General features: G+C 46.9%; 1 long non-coding RNA gene and 1 pseudogene across 1 annotated transcript; one reads left to right on the top strand and one right to left on the bottom strand.

Moving 5' to 3' along the window:
- LOC120438149 lies at window positions 1–831 on the top strand. The gene is made up of 3 exons (XR_005611703.1): window positions 1–130; window positions 264–419; window positions 710–831. It is a non-coding gene; the product is annotated as an uncharacterized LOC120438149 (long non-coding RNA).
- A 2557-nt stretch (window positions 832–3388) lies between these two features.
- Window positions 3389–7389, bottom strand: LOC120439208 (annotated as a pseudogene).
- Between the last annotated feature and the right edge of the window lie 2307 nt (window positions 7390–9696).

Below are 9696 nucleotides of genomic sequence, written 5' to 3'. Positions count from 1 at the left end.
GCTCACAGTGTCAGGTGCATGTGCGGGTGCAGAACAGCAGCACACAGAAACATGCAGTGGACTCATATTATCGTAGCTCTGCTGAACATCATGTGGATTGCTTTCTTTTTATCTCCACATCTTGTCCCAGGTAAGAGCTTTGACTTTGGTATTTTAAATAGAAAATGTTCATGTAAAATTATGCCTCCAATAATATCTCATATTTCAAATATAATGACTCAGTGTAGATTCATCGTTTTGAGGTGGTGTCGTTTCATTTGCAGTGTTTGTGCAGAGAAGAAGCACCAGCATCTCTGATGAGGCAATCCTGTTGAGAGTGTTTTGTATTCAGCCTCCACCTGACATAAACTGGACATCAAGTGTACCAGCAGTCTACATACCTGATAATAAAACCAACTCCACCAACACAACCTTAAAAAGTAAGCTTCCTTTCTGTTTTCATCCCTGCTCAAATCAGAATCAAGACTAGAGAAGAGCGCTCTGGAGATCAACATGTACCAAACCACTAACTATTGACTATTTAGTTCGATAGAAAATGGTGTCACCTTTCCTCGAATATATGTGACATGTGTAGGAGAGCCTGTAGTGTTTTGAGAGGTTTTGTGTTCCTGGAAAGAAGTGTAAAGTTAGCTTAAAGTGTTACTTGTTACTTGGGGATGTATGTAAGTCCATCCAGTTAAACAGTGCTGTCCTGTATTTCAAACCTTAGGAGACCTGGATGAGACAACAGTAAATACTTCTCCTGTAGTGGAGCTGAAGGTCCCAGGAGTCACCACACCCTCAGAGACAGTTTCTCACAGCAGCTCTACAGCTCATCGTGTTAGAGTGAAACAACAACTGAATGCTCCTTACCAAGCAGAATATCCTGCTGGTAATGGTGAGTTAGTGTGATGCTGCTTTTATTATTTTTATTCTAAAATGTGGATTAACAACTTGCCAAATCTTTTGTACCAGCACAGCATTGTACATTGTTCAAAATGCTCACATCAGTCATTAGATATGTTAAAACTTGTACTTACTTGAATTCTGAAGCTGCCTTTAAAAAGTACTTTCCCCTTGCTAAAGTTAGAAATTGAATATAGATTACAGTTTTAAAATGATAATAATTTATTAATGGAAATAAAACGCTAGCCAATGCTACCTGACCATTTGTGAATGAATAATTTGCATACCCCCTTGTTAAATTATGTAGTTAGGTAATTATCCCTCCATCCATCCATCTTCTTCTGCTTATCTGGGGCCGGGTCGCAGGGGCAGCAGCCTAAGCAGAGAAGCCCAGACCTCACTCTCCCCAGCTACCTCCTCCAGCTTGTCCGGGGGAACATGAAGGCGATCCCAGGCCAGCCGAGAAAATATAATCTCTCCAGCGTGTCCCGGGTCTGCCCCGGGGCCTCCGCTGCGTGGGACCTGCCCGGAACACCTCACCCAGGAGGCGCACAGGAGGCATCCTTGAACCACCTCGAAAGGAGCCACCTCAACTGGCTCCTTTTGATGTGGAGGAGCAGGGGCTCTACTCTGAGCCCCTCCCATATGGATGAACTTCTCACCCTATCTCTAAAGGAGAGGCCAGCCACCCTTCAGAAGAAGCTCATTTCCGTCACTTGTATCCGCGATCTCGTTCTTTCTGTCACTACCCACAGCTCATGACCAATGTTCCCTCTAAGCTGCGCACGTGCGCAATTGCGCACTGCTGGCACGGTCTCTGCGCACAGGAAATCTGCGTTGGGCACAAAAAAATCTAACCTGAATTGAAATTAAAATTAAAACTTTAACAATTCTGTTTTGCAGTGTTAGTCAGTAAGTGACTGGCTGCTCCCGTATGGGATTAGAACGATGCCACCTTATCCCATAGTCCAGCCAATAATGCGATTCACATTCGTATATACGCAGCCAATCAATGTTGTTGACAGGCTATGACAGCGTCCTTATGTGCCAACACCGGTGTTTTAGCTAGCAAAGCGGCGTGGCTGATGTGCAGTGAAGCCACATTAATGACAACGTGTACAACCATTGGAGATGTGAGCACGACAGACGGAACAATTGACGGAAAAAGTGTGGACTTTATACCAGTTTTTAAATTGTGTTGATAGGCCACGTAAAACCAGAGTTATGATAAAAATATATGCAATGTTTGGTTTTCTTCCTGAATACTATGGTTGTTTATATTTACTGCGGGAAGAAACGGTAAAAACGACGTTTTATAAGGAAAACGCTCGAAAGCACTCTCCACCTGTGAGCAAAAACAAAACCAAAAAACCCCCCACCCTTTCCTATTCGTCCAAAAAAGTACCATGTCGACCAATCAAAAAATGATATGGCAACGTGGCATCTAGTTGTTAAGAAACGGGGGGAAGTTTTAGGAGTGACGGCGGTGTTCTGAGATGTGAGAGATTTGAGACGTTTAGCGCAAATCTTGTGCAGTTAGTGTGTAGTGTAGTCAATAGTTTTGTTGGTGTGTCAGAACAATGAGGCGACTGCTGAATGTTACAGGTGTTACAGCAGTGATACATCTCCTGTTGTAAGGCCTGCAGGTATCAGGCTGTTGTTCTCCTTTATCTCATAGTGGACAGAAATTGTTTTTTGGAGTGGCACAAATAATTTGTGTGGCATCAGATTTGATGCAGAACAGCTGATTGTTCTGTAAATAGTTTGAAATGTTTATTTAAAAATGCCTTGGCTGCATTAAAAAAAATAAATAGCTGCAAAAAACTTTGTTGTTTGCCAAACTGAGTTACTTTTTTGAAGTAGTAACTATATAATTAATTGCCCAGCATTGGTCATTATATACTGTATTTTGCAGACAGAGAGTTATAGGACTCTCTCCCAGACCACAGACTCATAATACAAGTCAGAGCTTTATGAAAAAAAAGAAAACAAAGAAAGTTGTGTTTTCAAAATTGGAGTTCAAGTTATTTTTACTTCCAATAGTGTTAACATACTACACAGGTCATGAACAGGATTTTTTTCATTTTCATTGTATGTGGGCTAAAGCAGTTAATTAAAAGTAGTCTAACATAAATGTAGATGCTGTAATTTGATTATTTTAATAAACCATGTAACTTGGATGGATTAGATGCTGGCGTGACCACAGTTGTTATAACCTCAGGATAAAAATGCTCGGAAACTCAAGTGCCAGTTTCAGGACGTTTACTGACCACTTTGTTAAACAATCACAGCTAGTCGTGACACATACAGGAAACTGTCCCACACATAACATTCCGGCAGGGAGAACCCTGAAAACCCTCTGAAGGTTCCGGGGTGCAACGCCCCCAAACATACATTAACAACAACACTGTCTATAACACTTCCCTCCCCTTAAGCAAAAACCCACAACATAGCAATTATGCATAAGTACGAAAAGAGAGGGAGAATACAACACCACATTATTTTAACAAGTCAGTCTATCAGGGGGCTTGTGCTGCCTCTTTGACCTTCTCAGTCCTGCTGCTGGGTTCTCCAGGCTAGGAGCCTGCTGAGCTCCTGTGGCTGGGTTCGGCTCAGGTGACTTAGATTGCTCCACCAGCCCTTCTGGTGATACTGAAGAACCAATCCCGATCTCAGGGGTTGCTGACATGACTTCCCCTCCGGGTGAACCACTCTGAGGCCCCACGATGTCCACAGCCCTGTTTCCACCATGTGCATGCGAACCACTCTGAGCCCTCTTCTCAGCTCCATCCGTGCGGGCTCTCACTTGATCCTTGTGCCTGCGAACTCGTCTGCCATCCAATAACTCCACCACAAAAGATACTGGACCCGAACTGTGGTGAATGACGCCAGGCAGCCACTGTGAGCCACCCGTAAAGTTTTTGATATACACACAGTCTCCCTGCTTGAAAACACAGCCTCTGGCATGTAGATCATGTCTCCTCTTCTGCCCACTTTGTGACTGGGTGACCCTGGCCCCCACATCTGGGCGAAGAAGATCCAGATGAGATCTGGGCTTCCTCCCCATCAGCAACTCCGCTGGGGACAAGCCTGTGGTTGTATGAGGCGTGATGCGATACTGAAACAGGAAACGGCAGAGCCTCTTTTCTATTGAAAGACCTGGCATTTTTTTCAGACCATCTTTCAGTGTCTCCACGGCGCGCTCCGCTAAGCCATTGGAGGCAGGGTGGTAGGGGGCGGTGCGGATATGTCGGATCCCATTTCTCTCCATAAATTCTTGGAAAACCCCACTTGTGAACGTGGGCCCATTGTCCGTGACCACTGCCTCAGGTAATCCATGTGTTGCAAAGATTCTCCGGAGTGTGTCTGTGACGACTGGGGCTGTGATGGTTGGCGTTATGTGGGCATCCAGCCATTTTGAATGCGCATCCACCAACACCAGGAACATGTGGCCCAAAAAGGGGCCGGCAAAATCTAGATGAAGCCTGGACCATGGACGGCCAGGCCACTCCCATGGGTGGAGTGGGGCAGGTGGTGGCATTTTTTGGTTTGACTGACATTGAGAACAGGCTTTTACCTTGTCTTCCAAAGCACTGTCCATTCCCGGCCACCACACGAATGACCTTGCCAGACTTTTCATTCGAGAAATCCCTGGATGAGCCTCATGCAACACTTCAATAATCTGTGACCGACCTGGAGGCGGAACAATGACTCTGGAACCCCACAGGATGCAGCCATCTTGAACACTGAGCTCCTGCTGACGCTTGGCATACGGTTTGAGCTGATCCTGCTCCACTGTTGCTGGCCAGCCCTGCAGCAGCCACTGTTTAACCTGAGATAACTCTGGATCCCGTTCAGTCCATGCTTTGATGTTTTTAGCACAGACCGGAGTGTTCGCCAGCCTGTCCAGCAAAAACACAGTTTCTGGGGACATGTTGGACTGGTCGGGGACCTCCGAGAGGGGGAGGCGGCTAAAAGCATCTGCATTCGCATTTTCAGGTCCCGCCTTATAAACAATGCGATACTGGTATGCCGACAGTGTTAATGCCCAGCGCTGAACCCGGGCTGAAGCCATGGGTGGGATGCCTTTTGTTTCACTAAAAAGACTCAGGAGGGGCTTATGGTCTGTAACAACAGTAAATGGGCGGCCATACAGGTACTGATGAAAGCGTTTCACAGCAAAAACTATTGCTAAGCCTTCCTTCTCAAGCTGTGAATAGCCCTTTTCTGCTGCTGTGAGCGTGCGTGACGCATATCCGACCGGTTTCTCTTCCCCTTCTTCCATGCGATGTGAAAGAACAGCTCCTATGCCATACGGGGAGGCATCACAGGACAGGACCACCTCCTTCTCCGGATCAAAATGCACCAGGAGCGGTGCCGATTGTAACAGTTCTTTCACCTGTCTGAAAGCCTTCTCCTGTGCTTGGGACCACCTCCACTGACTGTCTTTGTGCAGTAGCCCATACAGGGGAGCAAGCATGCTGGAGAGGTCAGGCAAAACTTCCCATAATAGTTCACTAAGCCCAAGAATGATCTTAGTTCAGTTACATTCTTTGGACTCGGGGCTTCCTTTACTGCCCTCACTTTCTCTTCCAGTGGGGACAGGCCCTGAGCAGAGATGCGATGACCCAGGTATGTCACACTAGGGGCTTGGAAAACACACTTACTGCGCTTCAACCGCAACCCAGCTCCTGAGAGCTTCTTCAACACCTGCTCAAGGTTACGCAGATGCTCCTCTTCTGTTTTACCTGTAACTAAAATGTCATCCAAGTAAACAGCAACACCAGGAATGTTTTGCAGAAGATTGTCCATGGTGCGCTGAAAGATAGCCGGACTGGATGCAACGCCAAACACCAGGCGGTTGTACTTGAACAGCCCCTTGTGTGTGTTTATTGTCACATATTTTTTTGATTCCTCATCCAGCAGCAACTGCTGGTAAGCATGACTCATATCCAACTTGGTGAATGTCTGACCACCTGCCAGTGTGGCAAACAGGTCATCCACTCGAGGCAGAGGGTAGGCGTCTAGCTGAGAGGCTTGGTTTACTGTCAGTTTGTAATCACCGCATATACGCACCCCTCCGTCCTCCTTCAACACTGGTACAATCGGGGCTGCCCAGTCCGAGAACTCTATTGGCTCAATGACCCCTATCTGTTGTAGTCTCTCCAACTCTGCTTCCACCTTGGCCTTCATGGCGTATGGTACAGTGCGTGGTTTGAAAAAGCGTGGCCGGGCAAAAGGATCCACACACAGCTTCACAGTGGTGCCCCGGAGAGTGCCCAATTCATTCTTGAACACATCAGCATACTTTCCAAGTAATTCTGCTATTACAGTTACATACCTGATTTCCCTCCAGTTCAGGCGGATTTTCTGCAGAAGGTCACGACCCAGCAGACTAGGCCCTTCCCCTTTCACCACTAGTAGTGTTGCTGCAGCTTCTTGACCCTGATAGGCTGCATGCACCTCTATGGCACCAAGCAGGGGAATGCATTCACCCGTGTACTGTCTCAGGCTTATCTCAGTCGCTTGGAGAGCTGGTGCCCCGCCCGAGTGCCACAAGCTGTGGTAGGTGGCTTGGCTGATCATGGAAGCTGAGGCCCCTGTATCCACCTCCATTTGTAGCTCCTTCCCATTTACCTGGATAGTGGCATAGATGGGCTCCGCACGGCACTTATTAAAGCCAACCAGATTAAACATATTGAAAACACACTCATCCTCCTCAGGCGCCATGCTCTGCAGGTGATGTGTGTTTAGTTTGTGTTTTGTCTTCCATTCCTTCTTTGATTTCTCCTTAGTGCCCCTGCATTTCTTGGCTAAGTGCCCCTTTTTCTTGCAGTTATGGCAGGTACTGTCTTTGAAAACACAGTCCTTGGCAAAGTGTGCTCCCCCACACCGGTAACACTCCACAAGCTCCCTCGGTTTGCCCCTCACACTCTGAGACACATGATGCACCTCGGTTGATTGCATATTGTTGTTAGCTTTCCGAATGTCTTTAGTGTTATTAGCTGCCGTTTCTATTGCCTGAGCAATTTCTAAAGCTTTCTTAAAGTCCAGTGTGGGCTCCCCTAACAACCGACGCTGCATGCCATCATCATTTATACCACACACCAACCTGTCGCGGAGCATGTCATCCAGCACGCCTCCAAACTCACAGTGCTCCGACAGCTGTCTCAGCTCCGTCACATACGCAGCCACCGAAACTCCCGGCTTGCGTGAATGAGTGTGGAATTTGAACCGCTGAACAATCACGGAGGGTTTCGGGCAGTGATGATTTTGCACCAACGTCACCAGTTCTTTGAAACTGAAGTCCCCGGGTTTCCGAGGCGTCGTCAGGTTACGTATCAACTTGTAGGTCCTCGCTCCGCACGCACTGAGAAGAACTGACCTTTTTTTTCCTTCGTCCGAAATGTCGTTTGCCAAGAAAAAGTGTTCCAGCCTCTCGACATATTCAATCCAGTCGCCGTCTCCCTCGGCAAACTCCGTGAGCGATCCGATCGTAGCCATAGATGCAAAGTGGTAGTCTGACTGCAAAATCCGTAGCAAAAACTCAAAACGGTCCGCGTTCGGCTTTTATCCTCGTCGCCAAAAAGGTGTTATAACCTCAGGATAAAAATGCTCGGAAACTCAAGTGCCAGTTTCAGGACGTTTACTGACCACTTTGTTAAACAATCACAGCTAGTCGTGACACATACAGGAAACTGTCCCACACATAACATTCCGGCAGGGAGAACCCTGAAAACCCTCTGAAGGTTCCGGGGTGCAACGCCCCCAAACATACATTAACAACAACACTGTCTATAACAACAGTGCACACGTCTGATGTCGCTCACAGTGGTCCAAGGGATCGCTCAGGGAGTTTGTGTGTTCGCTCAGACACATGAAAAATTAGAGGGAACATTGCTCATGACCATAGGTGAGGGTAGGGACGTAGATTCTTTGACCGGTAAATTGAGAGCTTCACTTTTACACTCAGCTCTCTCTTCACCATGACGGACCGGTACAGCATCTGCATCACTGCAGCTGCAGCACCAATCCGTCTGTCAATCTCCCGCTCCCCTCTCCCGTCACTCGTGAATAAGACCCTGAGATACTTATAATCCTGCACTTGAGGCAGGAACTCGTCCCTGACCCCGAGTGGGCACTCCACCTTTTTCCGGCTGAGGACCATGGCCTCAGGTGGTGGTGGGAGGTGATGATTCTCATTCCCACTGCTTCACACTCAGCTTCGAACCATTCCAGTGTGAGCTGGAGGCCATCACCTCATGAAGCCAACAGAACCACATCATCTGCGAAAAGCAGAGATGAGATTCTGAGACCACCCAAGTAAAAGCCTTCCGCCACTTGCCTACGCCTAGAAACTCGAAAATTATGAACAGGATCAGTGACAACCGCATTGTTCCTCCTGTATCTGAAGTTCGACTAATGGACGGACTCTCCTTTCCAGCACCCTGGCATAGACTTTCCCAGGGAGGCTGAGGAGTGTGTTCCCCCTATAGTTGGAACACACCCTCTGGTCCCCTTTCTTAAAGATGGGAACCACCACCTGGTCTGCCAATCCAGAGGTACTACCCCATTATTTTCTCTGTATACAGCTAAATAGTTGTCTCTTATATTTCAACCCTTAGGAGACCTGGATGAGACAACAGCAACTACTTCTCCTGTACTGGAGCTGAGGGTCCCAGGAGTTACCACACTGTCAGAGACAGTTTCTCACAGCAGCTCTGCAGCTCCTGATGTTAGAGTGACACAACAACTGAATGCTCCTTTCCAAGGAGATCAACATATGCCATATCCTTCTATTAACGGTGAGTTTGCTGCTTTCCCTTTCTGTATCTAAAAACGTGGATGAATATTTTGTGAATCCTTTCGTACCAGCACTAATTCATTTTACATTGCTTGTCAGTGTACAAACAGTGGGGTAAGATGGCGACTGTGTGTTTGGCACGCTGTCAACTGCTCTTTTTTATCTGTCTGATTTTATTGTTTTAGCTAATGTTGTGCAACATGTCAGTTCAATACTGTCTTATAATCACCAGACTTTATTGAAAATCGGCTCCTCCACTAAAGTTTCAGTTTGGTTTGGTAAAGATAGCCAGGGTTTTCTGCCTCCCTACCTGAAAGCAGTACCATTGCGCTGGCATCCCCTACCACTGCCACCAGACATGCGGAAGCGACGCAGGAGACGGGGTACCCGTGGAGGTCGCCTTGTTAACCCTAGAACACTATCGCTGGGTGATTTACACCCGAGCAAATACATTTACATGATTTCTCTCTCCTGCAGCTGTTTGCGTGTCGAGGAGCCTGTGCCTTCACCAGGGAAGTCTCAAATGTCCCAGGAATGGGTGGACCAAAGACCAGCTTTCCAGAGTCATTATTTTGTTTTAGGAGTTTTGTTTTTCATTTTGTTAGACATGGCACAGTTGAAAGTAAAAGAAGACCACTCTAATTTGTCATGTGTTGTCATATTTTGATATATTTGATTACTTTTTATTGGTTATATTATATCGGGTAAAAATCACCCGGCATTAGTGATTGTGTTACTATTTATAGCGATAGTGTTCTAGGGTTAAGCTGTGAATCCGGATTTCTTACCTTCCTCACGATCGACGCTCCGTTCGTCAATCTTTTCCACGACTCTTGATTTCCTCTGTTTGACTGAAACCTGGAGTTCACCCGGTGAGTTAAGCGCCTTTTCTGAACTGCTGTTTGAACAACTTGTGTCCAGTCCCTCTGAGTTGTCCACCATAGATGGATTACTATCTCATCTGGACTCTGTTTGTAAATCTGCCCTTGATGTTGTTGCACCTCTAA

The sequence above is a fragment of the Oreochromis aureus genome, linkage group 3 (genome assembly GCF_013358895.1).
Source record: "Oreochromis aureus strain Israel breed Guangdong linkage group 3, ZZ_aureus, whole genome shotgun sequence".
NCBI classification, from domain to species: Eukaryota; Metazoa; Chordata; class Actinopteri; order Cichliformes; family Cichlidae; genus Oreochromis; species Oreochromis aureus.
The sequence above is the reverse complement of the archived record's forward strand: the minus strand, read 5'-3'. Positions and strand labels throughout refer to the sequence as shown.